General features: G+C 40.7%; 1 protein-coding gene across 4 annotated transcripts in view; it reads right to left on the reverse strand.

Moving 5' to 3' along the window:
- The window catches only part of KDM4C (lysine demethylase 4C), a 397,059-nt gene that overhangs the window by 68,518 nt on the left and 315,909 nt on the right, over positions 1-12,632 (reverse strand). The window lies entirely within an intron of this gene.

A 12,632-nucleotide genomic window follows, 5' to 3' on the forward strand; every position in this document is an offset into this window, starting at 1 on the left:
TTAATAAACTGAGATATTATTGTATTTTTTCAAGGTATCCATTTTATTAAAAAATCCTAGAGGTATTAGAGTAAATAAATTAATACAAACTATTATTCTTTTACCAAACTTACGCAGCAAAAATCACTCATCTAAATTTGCCCTGTAATAATGAAAGCTTTCTTTATAAAATTACGAGAGCTAGGTAAAAATATCTTACCCAGAAAAACCTAAATCCCTGGGGCTTCATGAAGAAACAATTGCTCTTACAGCACAAATGCACATGCAGGCTCATAAAAATGTCACAAGTATTTAATTTTTGACCTGTCTGTTTGTTCACGTGTACTTTATTTCTTGTGAGTTTTTAAGTACAAACATATAATACAGTGGGAAATGGTGGTAAGCAATTTCCCAGCAGATTTAAGGTCTTATTCAATTTAACACCTATAGAAGTATAACTAACAGGCTGCAGAAGATACTGAGAAGAAAAAAAATGAATTCTTTTCCATGTGGGTCATTAGCTCACCTCAGAGGTGGTGGTCTTATTCAGGAGCTAAGTGAAGGGGACTGGGATGGGAGAAGCATCTTCAGATGCTTCACTGTGTTAATGTAGGAAAATGTAGGAAACTCTCAACAGGTAGGCACCACCTGTTTTCTATTCTGAATAGTTTTCAGCAAACATACTTCATAAAGAGCAGACAGGAAAGACCTGATGTGAGCTCTTGCTAACTCATTTCCAATCTCATTACTTGTAAGAGAACATGTGAGTCCCTGGATGCCTGGCACTAGAAGCTCTGCTTTGGGCTTTTATATTTCAGATGCTCTTCAGGCCTCTTGGGTAGTAACAGTAAAATGGGGGCAGGGACCCTATAGATTCAACAAAATCTCAATCATTCACAGCAGTTGTGTGTGTGTTTAGAAATCAACAAGCCGATTTTTAAATTTATGTGAAAAGGCAAAGAACCTAAAATATACAAACAATGCTGGAATGAATTACAATTTAGGGGAAATGAGGAGGGAAAGCATTCATTCATTCATTTTATAAAGTAATGTAATTTTTAAAAATTGCCTCAGATGGGACATTTTCAACAGAGAGAAGCAAGGGACATGGGGCATTACTATATGGTATTCCTTACCCATAAGGATTTTTGAATCTCAATTACAGCAGGTGAATGGGTAAAAAATAGCTAAAATAGATGCAAAGATTTTCTTAACAAGGTGGCCCAAAGCAAAACAGACTAATTAAAGGGCTTAACAGTTTTTCTGTGTCACCAAGAAGGAAGCCCAGGCAAATAATAAAACCATGTAAACTAATTCAAGGCATGGTCTCAAACTGGAAAAGTGAAGCCAAATCAGCACCATCTAAATGACACACCATGTGCTCTGACTTTGAAGAAAGGGAGGTTCTGTAACTTTAATGACTGCTGAACCTCTCTGAAGTTCCTTTTCATCATCTGTAAAATGGATACAACTAGAACACCTGCAACAGAGGGTTACTGTGTGGACCAAATGAGACAATGTACTATTGGGTTGGCCAAAATGTTCCTTCAGTTTTTAAGTAAAAATAAAAGACACATTTTTTCATTTTCACCAAGAACTTTACTGAACAATGTATTCACCATTTTGTTCCACTATCTTCTGCCATTTTTCAGGCAGCTTCATAATTCCATCTTCCCAACACTTTTTATCTTTTTGAGCAAATAACTGTTCCAGGCACCTTTTACAGTCTTCCAGGGAACTGAAATTTTTTCCATTAAGAGAAGACTGAAATAAATGGAAATCCGAAGGTGCAAAGTCTGGTGATTACGGCAGATGAGTCAGAACTTCCCAGCCAAGCTGTAATAGTTTTTGCCTGGTCATCAAAGAAACATGCAGGCTTGCGCTATCCTGATGGAAGAGTATGCGTTTTCTGTTGACTAATTCTGGATGCTTTTCAGCGAGTGCTGCTTTCACTTGGTGTAATTGGGAGCAGTACTTGTTGTAATTAATCATTTGGTTTTCGGGAAGGAGCTTGTAATAGAGGACTCCCTTCCAATCCCACCATATACACAACATCACCTTCTCTGGATGAAGACAGGCCTTTGGTGTGGTTGGTGGTGGTTCATTTCACTTGCCCCACGATCTCTTCCATTCCACATTATTGTATAGTATCCACTTTTCATCACCCGTCACAATTTGTTTTAAAAACAGAATGTTTTTGTTACGTTTAAGTAGAGAATCACGTGCGGAAATACGGTCAAGAAGGTTTTTTTGCTTAACTTATGTGGAACCCAAACATCAAAGCAATGAACAGAACCAAGCTAGTGCAAATGATTTTCATTGCTTGATTTGGATATTTTGAGTATGTTGGTTATCTCCCACGTAGTATAATGTTGATTGTTCTCAATTAATGCCTCAATTTGATCGCTATCAACTTCAACTGGTCTACCCGACCGTGGAGCATCACCCAGTGAGAAATCTCCAGCACGAAACCTCTCAAATCACTTCTGACACGTTTGATCAGTCACAGCACCTTCTCCATAGACTGCACAAATCTTTTCTTGCATTTCAGTTGCGTTTTTACCTTTCTTGAAATAATAAAGCATAATATGCCAAAAATGTTGTTTTCCTTCCATCTTCAATATTAAAATGGCTGCACAAAAATTCACCAATTTTGATAAGTTTTTTTTAAATGTACGCTGATACGATAGCTGTCACAATACAATCTAACAAAATTGTTTCAAATGAAGTTAAAGACAACTAAGTGCTACTAGAGGCATCTTAAGGAAAAAACTGAACGAAACTCTTTTGGCCAACCCAATACTTATTATGAAAGCGTTCAGTAAACTTTAAAAGGCACTAAACCAATATTAGCTATTATTAATTTTATTTACCTCATCTATCTTGATATGCTGCTCTCAACAAAAGGGGGAAGTCACCTTGAACAGGAGAGAAAATCAGGGTGGGACAGGCAATTCTGATTCTACAAAGGCACACTACTTACATGAGCATCAGAGAGAAAGAGGGGAGGGAAAGGTAGAGAGAGACAGAGAAAGAGAGACTGAGAATGAACAAGTGCAAGCTTCCTAAGCTTCATGTGAAATTTCAGGAGAAACAGCCAAAGGAGCAGTGGCAGAGAAGTCAGCCAAAAGCTTTCTACTGCCCATCACAACAGCAGGAACAGTGCAGATTCTGCCTCACTGGCTCACCAATGTTAATCAAAGAGGACAAATCCACAGTCTTTAACGTCCACTATTAAGCAAGCAAGCTAATATCCATCTGTCAGTCTATCAAGCGTTAATTAAATGCATCTATGTGCCCAGAACTGTGCTTGAAAGACAGCTGTGTGGGGTTCCACTGGAGGCAGGAAGGAAGGGAAGGACTGAGCAGCTCTGGAGCAGCCCCTCCTTTCCAGCCCCGTGCCTCGTAGCCCTCCTTTTAATCTCTCTGGGCTCTGCAGCCTTGACAAAAGCTACTTCTTTGCATCTATTAAGGATGCTCTTCTTTTCTCAAAATACATGATAAAGATACATGACAACACACTTTAAGGTATAGTTAAAAGTTGTTTAATATAAGGGTTTGCAAATTTTTAATTTTCTTCTAATTCCTGAGAAATATATGAGAAAAGGGGGACAAAATTCACTAAAAGGCCTACCTAATTCTCAAGGAAAGACAAACAAAATGGAAAATAATCCATGAGCATATCCGATGCCCACAAAGAAGAGGGTTTTCACTTCTCCCTCCCTCCTGCCCCAAGAAAAAGCTTCTGAGTGACAGGTCAGTCCAGTAATGGCTGAAAAGAAAAATTAAAAGAATGTTTCATTGAAAGATGTAGAAACTCGAATTTCTTATGTTCCTTCAGATACTACTCTATAATTTCACTGACCCACTATACCCAGTGTGGGACAAGAAGACAGGGAGGATGCATGAAACCTCACGGTGAAAACAAGCCAACTTCAGATACGGAATGTTCAAGAAACCATCCTTTTTGTACCCGGAAAGAAGTATTTATTTACATGTGAGAAATGTCTCAGAGCCCAAGATGGCTACCAACACTCTGTGGAAAGGGGGGAAGTAGCCCCAGGCTGCCTGGCTTCCTGCCAAGAGACCTCAAGAGGCCTTTCTAGGGCTTCCCTGGTGGCGCAGTGGTTGAGAGTCCGCCTGCCGATGCAGGGGACACAGGTTCGTGCCCTGGCCCGGGAGGATCCCACATACCACGGAGCAGCTGGGCCTGTGAGCCATGGCCACTGAGCCTGCACGTCCGGAGCCTGTGCTCCGCAATGGGAGAGGCCACAACAGTGAGAGGCCCGCGTACCACAAAAAAAAAAAAAAAAAAAAAAAAAGAAAGAAAAAAAAAGAGGCCTTTCTAGTTAATTCAGAGTTTTATATATCATGTTTGCTGAAAGTGGACACAGAACATAGACCTAGACTTTTAGATAGAAACCTTGGAACTTAACTCATTTAAGTGTCTTTTCTATTGCTTGCAGTTAATAGTCTCATAAAATTATACTCTCATTACATTTTGTCAGTGTCTATGGATTTCATTACGACTATAGCATCTAATTACTGTTTTCTAAATGAAGGAACTGAATATCTGCCTCATGCTTTACAAGATGTTGGAATGTCAAATACCCTTTGCTGTTGTGGCACATTCCATTTATATTTCTCTACTGTATCCAATGTTAAAATACAGGATTTAGTGTCACTACTTAATTTTCGTAACAAGCTATCAGACAATAATGCAAGCCTTAATTACTTTTTTAAAAAAGGTGTATAAATTGCTGAAAAGCTTAAAATTTCCTGGGAACTGACAAATATTAATTCTGTGAAAAACTGAGCAAGTGTTTCATATAGAAACACATCTTACCTATGCTAAAAAACGTAGCCACATAAGTGGTTGTTAGAGTGGAAGACTTGATTTTCCTCAGTACGTGCGGTCCTTGAAGTTGCCAAGTACCAACCGTCCCATATAAACATCCCTTCCCGCAGTTGGCTCCTCTGTGGTAGGTCTGCTGACTGGTCCCTGGTTCCATGATGCACTTCGGGACAGAGGGTGGGGATAACAGGGCCAAGCAGGAAATATAACACTGACAAGTTTCTCCTGGGGCTTCTGATGAGTCTGCTTTAGTGATAAAAACCAAACACCTGTACCAAGATGCAGATTTTTTTCATGAAATTTTCTTGTTTAAATTGGGATTAATTTGCAATTTTACAAAGGCTGAAAAAAGTTCAGGCAAAATTCTCCTTTCTATAAAGCTACCTTATTCTGCATTTTGAGAGAGAGGAAGACAGCCAAGGCTGTCGAACAAGAGAGCTCCTGGAAATCAAGGCTCCAAAGAGGGTGACTGCTAACACTCGCATCAAAAACACTTAAGGCCTCAGTAGCCAACATGGCTTCAGAGTTATTTCAAGGGCTCTTCAGGCCCTAAGGAGCAAGCACTGTCTATTTGCAAAATAAACAAGGCGTCCCACAAAGCCTATGACCTAACATTTTTCAAATGCATTTGGATGTTTCCGGGAAGCATTTGAAATAATGTTTTTTAACCCAACCAGATTAAAGGATAAAGGATAAGAAATCGGGGTCTGGAGAAATGCTGTACTTTGTTCTGAGCCCCTGGAAACCCACTCTGCTTTCTGCCCCCAGATGAGGATGTGGCTTTGCTGACCAGAAGTCTGATTCCAGAGCCAGCTGCTTGCAAATTTTTCCTTAAATGGAAAGACCCAGACTGTTAACAGTACATTCTTCCAGAATGGGAATGTAAACCCTTAATATAGGCAACTATTGACATATGCTAGCAAAATACAGTTTTGATTCAGACCCAGCAGCAGCCAACCCCATGCCACAACTGGGTAGCCCACTAGGGAACAGTGTGCAGGAGAGGTGGCATACCAAGGCATTTGGCCTTTCTCTGCCTGCATGGTCTCCCCATTCTCATTAGTTTCTGTATCCTTGACTGAATTAAAATTGGACTCTGCAATGGAGGCATCTGCTATCTCTTCCCACAAGTTCAAAAACACTCCTTGAAACACTTTAATTAGCATCAGAAATAGGTCTGGAATCTCTGCAGTTGGTGCCCGAGCTGGGACTGGCACAAAGACCCTTACCAAGTGGCCAGACTTTGAAAAGGAGCTGGAAAATGGGGAGGGACAGAAGGGTAAGCTAAAGATGGCTCAAAGGAGACAAAAGAGCCTCTGGCCTAGGACCATGAGGTCACTGCAGGGACCTTGTGGGGAGAGTATCAGTGTCAGTAGAACTTTTCCTCTATGCCCCACAGCTGGGCCCAGCAGAAGGTAGGATGGCCCTCAGAGAGATTCCCTGAGTCTCTCTAACTACACTAGCTATGAAGGCAATAACAATGGGACTCCAGGGACCGAGGATGTGCTACAGATCCTCTGAAGCCCTTGTTCTACTGACTGGAAGCCTGGGGAAGAAAAGCTCCATGATCGTTGGCCTCGCCCTTCCCCTGGAAATGTCTACAGAAGGAGGAGCAGGAAATTAAAATGAGGGTTATTAATAGAGTACAGAAGTCTGAAGTGGGGTATATTTAATTTTCTTGATATAATTAAGAAAAACACTGTCTTCACTGGTTCTACCTGACAGAGTGAACAAGGGGAAAATGGGTTCCAACTGTAAATATTCTAAAATGTTTGTGTTAAATATTTCTCCTCCCAGGCAAATCTGGCCTTAACTTTCTGTCATCTAGGATACATGGATTGAGATCTCAACAAAACACTCCTACTGATAAAAGGGTAAGGGATTTCTTTTTTCAAATGTATGTATGACTTAGAAAGATTGATCAGATTCATCCTTGAATCACCGTATTGTTTGTTTGTCTGTTTGAACCCTTGCTAAGAACTTTTTACTCCAGACATTTGCTTTGGTCAGAATTCTCTCTGCTTTTCAATAACAGTACAAATTCAGAAGGGCATTTCAAAAATAATTTACACAGAAGAAATAAATCATATACAAATACCAGATTATTATGCGCAAGTCTAAGAAGAGCTTGTTATCTGGTCACAGCAAACTTTACTGACTGAACAGAAAGGGAGTTAGCAATATCCAAATTGTTATAGGAAAAACAACAACCACCAAACACTGTCAGTTAAACACAAAGACATCCAGATCTGGGGGGCAGTTAAAGGACTGTGGAAATGGCACCATTCAGATCATTGTTAGATGAGTGTTAGCTAAATCCTGGTTCTCTTTCTTAAAAGCACGGAAGAGAAACTAGAAGGGGACAGAGTCAAGCCATGGAATGGAGCTCCAAACTAAAGGAGGCAAAAGAAAAAGAAAAAAAAAAAAAACACTGATGGATTCAAACTATAGTTTGAATCAAGAGACAACTGGATAACTGAGAACTAATCACAAGTGAGAGTTTAGTTTGCTTTCAGTGTGGCATTCCGATGCCAGTGAGTTTGCCTGGCTCCGACAGGGTCAACACGTCAACTCAAACTCTCAGCAAACTCAATCTCTCTCTGTTTAGAACCAGCACAAATGTTACCTCCTCTGTGAATTCTACCTGCTGCCCCCGATAGAATTAGTGACTTCCTTCTAAGCACTCCCAAAACATTTTATTCATATCTTTATTTAGCCTACCTTATTATGGAATAGAGCATGGCAGCTAAGAGCTTGGTTCTGTGTCACAGTGCCTGGTTTTGAAACCACATGGTCAAAGTGTGACAGAAGCACCAAGAAGAAAATTACAGTCAACTGGTACCTATTGGATCTCTAAAAGGCTAGAACCCATAATGATGCTCAAAATGGTCAGTGGGGATTTATAGTGGGAATGAGTATTTGAGGTCTCTCCCTATCAATCCATAATCAACCTGAAACACTGCAGACCCTTTTTATAATTAATGAATTCATATAAAAGTGTTACTGATTTCTTAATGTTTTTTTTTGTCACTTGGTGTTTTCTCAATAACTGATACTGAAAGTACAATACACTATACAATATTCTAGGGTTTAGAATTTAGGGGTCTTGATCGTCCATTGCTCCACATGCTGGCAAGGTGATAGTTGTTTCTGCACACCAAGGAAAGGTTTTATTGTTAGTGATGACAGGTATCCTCACCCCATTACCACCCAAAGGTTAGTTATGTAAGCATAGATTAACCAGAAGGGCTGCCTTGCTATAAGCCCTTCACCAGATCCTGGGCAATACGGGTGTCCCTCCTGTCCTGAGCCACGCACAGTGCCAGCAGGGAAGGAGTTGTGCTAAAGCTTGTCTGGGCAGCTGGCCTGAAGACACAGGTGGGGAAAGAAGTCAGTAAGTGCTGAGCAAGAACTCAAGTTCTATTACAAAGATGAGTACTAGAATAGAACATGAAGGCAAGCTAAAGGGGCAGAATAACAAGAGAAACTTTCAGAGTGGGCGGGGGGGCGGCCATACAGAAGCCAACATAACCACTACTTTCCATTGCCCACACCAAGAACACTGCCTTGAAATAAGGTGCCCGTGTAAAATATCTAACACACACATGACATAAAAGATGCTCAATAAACACTAGCTCTCTTCTGTCCACTAAGCTCATTCCCTAGCATTAGCGAGTTATTTCAACAAATTTATACCAAGCAGCTTCTATGGAAGGCTGAGTACTAGTTTAAAAGATAAAACACTGGTTAAATTAGTTAATATAATGATCTAGTTAAAATAATAGAAAAAAATTGAAGAAAAGGTACACAAGATAGCAGGAAAAAAATTGACCACTAAGATGTTTACTTCAAGTTCTTCCTCTTTTTTGAATAGATGTCTGTCTCCCTGCTAATAGCCACAACTCAGAAAATTATAAAGGAAATAAATTTCTCAAATGTCTTTGATAGGAGAGGGTATTAAGATGAAAATGATGTATCTTGTATAAGATTCTGTATTAGATAAGCCTTGTTCCTTGCAGTGTATTAATGCATAAAGTACAAGTGATTCTGGAGCTCCAACATTGCATATATGGAACAAACACTATAAATCTAATATGAAGGTTTATTGAAGTCATTTGCTTGAAAAAGAAATCTGTGCATTCCATCTTTCTCAGTTCTGTTGCCCTTTGTTATTCAGGCATCTCTTCCATTGGACACCTGTCTAGTTTACTCAGGTGTGAGGAGATGGCCCAGTGGTGGCTGTACTTTGCAGGAAGTATATAATTTATGAGCAGCTCATTGTTTGCTCTGGAGAAGAAATGTTTTCAAGGCTCCCAGGTTCAAAACCATTTTACTATTTATTGTGTTCTCTGCCTTTTCCTTATAAACATCTGTGCAACATGCATGTAAGGGGGTTAGGAATACATCCAATGGAACCTTCAGAAATAGAGCCAGAAAAGAAGTCACAGTGGCTCATGGCAAAGGATGGTCAAGTACCACAACACTACACACCTAAACACATGTGCACACATACATGCACACATGAATAAAACCTCATATTTGAAAGAAAGTAAGGTGCCAGTCAAAAAATATGTTTGACAAAAACACTGAAAATTGCGAACTAAAATTTAGATTAACAAGGATTAGCTGAACACTTTCTGTAATATGCTCCTTTCTACTTTAAGAATTTGAGGGCCTCCCTGGTGGCGCAGTGGTTGAGAGTCCGCCTGCCGATGCAGGGGATACGGGTTCGTGCCCCGGTCTGGGAGGATCCCATATGCCGCGGAGCGGCTGGGCCCGTGAGCCATGGCCGCTGGGCCTGCGCGTCCGGAGCCTGTGCTCCGCAACGGGAAGAGGCCACAACAGTGAGAGGCCCGCATACCGCAAAAAGAAAAAAAAAAAAAAAAAAGAATTTGAAAGCTACCTATTTTTCCAAATACTATCATTCTAATTACAGAGTATGATTACTGTCTACTGGAAAAGTGCATTATAATAAATCAGACAAAATTTTTATACCATTATCCAGAATGACTTTACACCCAAAGCTCAACAACACTGAATAAGCTAGTGTATTTTAAATAATTTATGGCATTAAAGGAGGAGTAGAATTTACTTTAAAGTGGCCCTTTTGGATGCAAAAAAGCAAATAATGGAAGAAGCAAAAAAGAAAAAAAGGGGGAAACTAAAACTCTAAAGTAAGTAAAAATGGAATATTGAAGTAACTGTAGCTTTATACTTCATTTCACCTGAATTGTACAGGCATCCTCTACTCTCTCAAATGCCTGTGTTGGCTCATCAAGTTAGCCTGAAATGTATCTCAGAGTTTTTTCCACTGCTATGATTCAGTGATTGCCCATTACTCCCAAACACTCAAGGCATGGTTAAGAAAATAGACAAACTATACTTCCGACTCTTGGGAGTGTGTCCCCTGGCACTCACAGTTTACACAAAGAGAGATACTTGAGTGAAGTTCAATTTTTTTATGCTTGAAAAAGGAAAGGACACTTAACACAGTAAGGGTAATTACAATGCTCTTAACCAAAGTTGCCAGATTCTATGAATTCCCTCTAGTTAGTTGTCAAACATTTTGGGGAGGAATCTATACTTGAAGTCTAATTAAAGAATAATGGATAAGTATTAGCTATCAGGAATGTATTTTAGAAATCCAGTGTTCATAGTGCTTCCCCCTGGAGAGCTTTGCAAACGCAATTTACGATCACTAAAATGTTTTCCTCATAAGGAAAACCTGCCACATGTAATGTAAGTTATATGATCTTTTCCCTACCCTTTACAAAGTATACCAAGCTTAAAGTAATCTGTAGGGGAGAGTAGTTTCTAAATCACCTCAAAGTCAAATATTTTCCTTTTCATCATCATTTATGAAACACATTAGTAACATAGACCTGACTGAGCCACACATCAGAGTTAAGAGGAATGAGGTCCTGATTGAACACCTGGATCTCTTTAATAGCAACCTCAATATAATCATCAGTAACCACAGAGCTCTGGAATATTAAAAAGGGAATGTGTGATCCCAAGCAAAGCTTTAGATGAACACCTCTAGCACCACTGGAGGTTTGGGGTTTGGAATTCAACAAATAGTAGAGTAGGGGCTGAAAAGACATTTATATTCCAGCACCTGTCACTCATTAACTGAATCTATTTGGGCAAAAAACTGAACCTCTCTGAACTTGAGCTTCTTACCCTTGAAGCAGGGATAATATTATTCATGTGGCCCAGTTCACGTAGGATTGTAGCAGCAACAGCAGCAGAAGTAGCAAAAAGAGAAAGCAGTAAGTACAACTTTCATTTTCTGAGGGCTTACAGTGTCCGGTGGATTGAAAACCACATGGTAAGGTAGGCATGCCATTGTAGACAAGGAAGCTGAGACTCAGAGAGAAGAACTTGCACAAAGCTGCACATGTGTTACTGGCAGAATCTAAGTGTGAACACCAACAACTCTGACTCCAGAGGCCATGACCTGGTTCACATCTTAAAATGTATTCACATGTGTCATCTAATGAGGTAATGCTAGTGACTTCACTGTAAATGGCAAAGCGCCACATAATGCAATGTGTTATTAGTGTAATTTTTTGTGTGTGTGTGATACGTGGGCCTCTCACTGTTGTGGCCTCTCCTGTTGCGGAGCACAGGCTCCGGACGCGCAGGCTCAGCGGCCGTGGCTCACGGGCCCAGCTGCTCCGCGGCATGTGGGATCCTCCCGGACCGGGGCACAAACCCGTGTCCCCTGCATCGGCAGGCGGACTCTCAACCACTGCGCCACCAGGGAAGCCCTAGTGTAATTTTTTTAAGCTGCTAAAGTGTGTTTTCTGCTGAGTACATATACTGTTCTTAGCAAGAGCCCATCAACTCAAGAAACTAAGGAAAAAGCACGAATGAATATGTAACTTGAGACCTAAAACAATGGAAAAGTATGGAAAATGACTTTAAAATAGATGTGACAGTTGGTGATGTCATTTTCTACATTTGCACATTCTCATGCATCCATAGAGTTCCAACCCACAAACATCAAGCGTCTCTCAAGACACCAATGGAAGTTGCCAGAATCATTAAAAAGCCGAGAGATCTGTTGTGTATGCGTCATGGCTCCCCAAGCCCATACCGACGACTTGGCAGGCAGCTCACAGGAGGTGATTAGAGACATGGGACAAGCATGTTAGTCTGCAAATAATCTGTGGCCAAGCTTCCCAGGGATAACAAGGGGCAGCACGTTAGTAAAGCTGAGGGTCGATGGGATGCTTTAGAGTCCTCACTGGCAGCCAAAAACGATGGTGAACAAGAAAGCTAACAAAGACACAGCAACTACCTCTATACTGTCTTAATGATTCTAAGCCTTTGAAACAGAGGAAAGACTCCACTCACCAAGGACAGGTAAACTGAATTACAGTTAAATTCACCTGTTAGTTAGTTGCAAACACTCTTTTCCCAGAAATAGGTTCAGTCCTGAGTGAAATGGAAAAGGCAGAAAACGCTGCCCTCTGAACTTCTCTTCTGCGTTTCTGCTTTTCTAAGCTTGTCCTCACTCCTCCCGGGGCCTCTATGCTGCCCCGAACTTATCCCATCTCAGACAGCAAGTCCTCAAACATTTGTGCTCACCCTCTCCCTCCCTTTACTGTGTTGCTGCTCTTCCTTTTCTCTAGAAGGGATTAAATAAACCCCTAAGGCCAGAGTGTACAGGTGACTGGATTAAATACTGCAGGATCTCAGGAGACGCTTTCACATCAGTCTCTTCCCAGAAATGCTCTCCCCCTCATCCCAGAAATGTGCAGGACACAACCTGTACAAGCATACTCAGCAG

Source organism: Mesoplodon densirostris, chromosome 6 (assembly GCF_025265405.1).
Source record: "Mesoplodon densirostris isolate mMesDen1 chromosome 6, mMesDen1 primary haplotype, whole genome shotgun sequence".
Taxonomy (NCBI): Eukaryota; Metazoa; Chordata; class Mammalia; order Artiodactyla; family Ziphiidae; genus Mesoplodon; species Mesoplodon densirostris.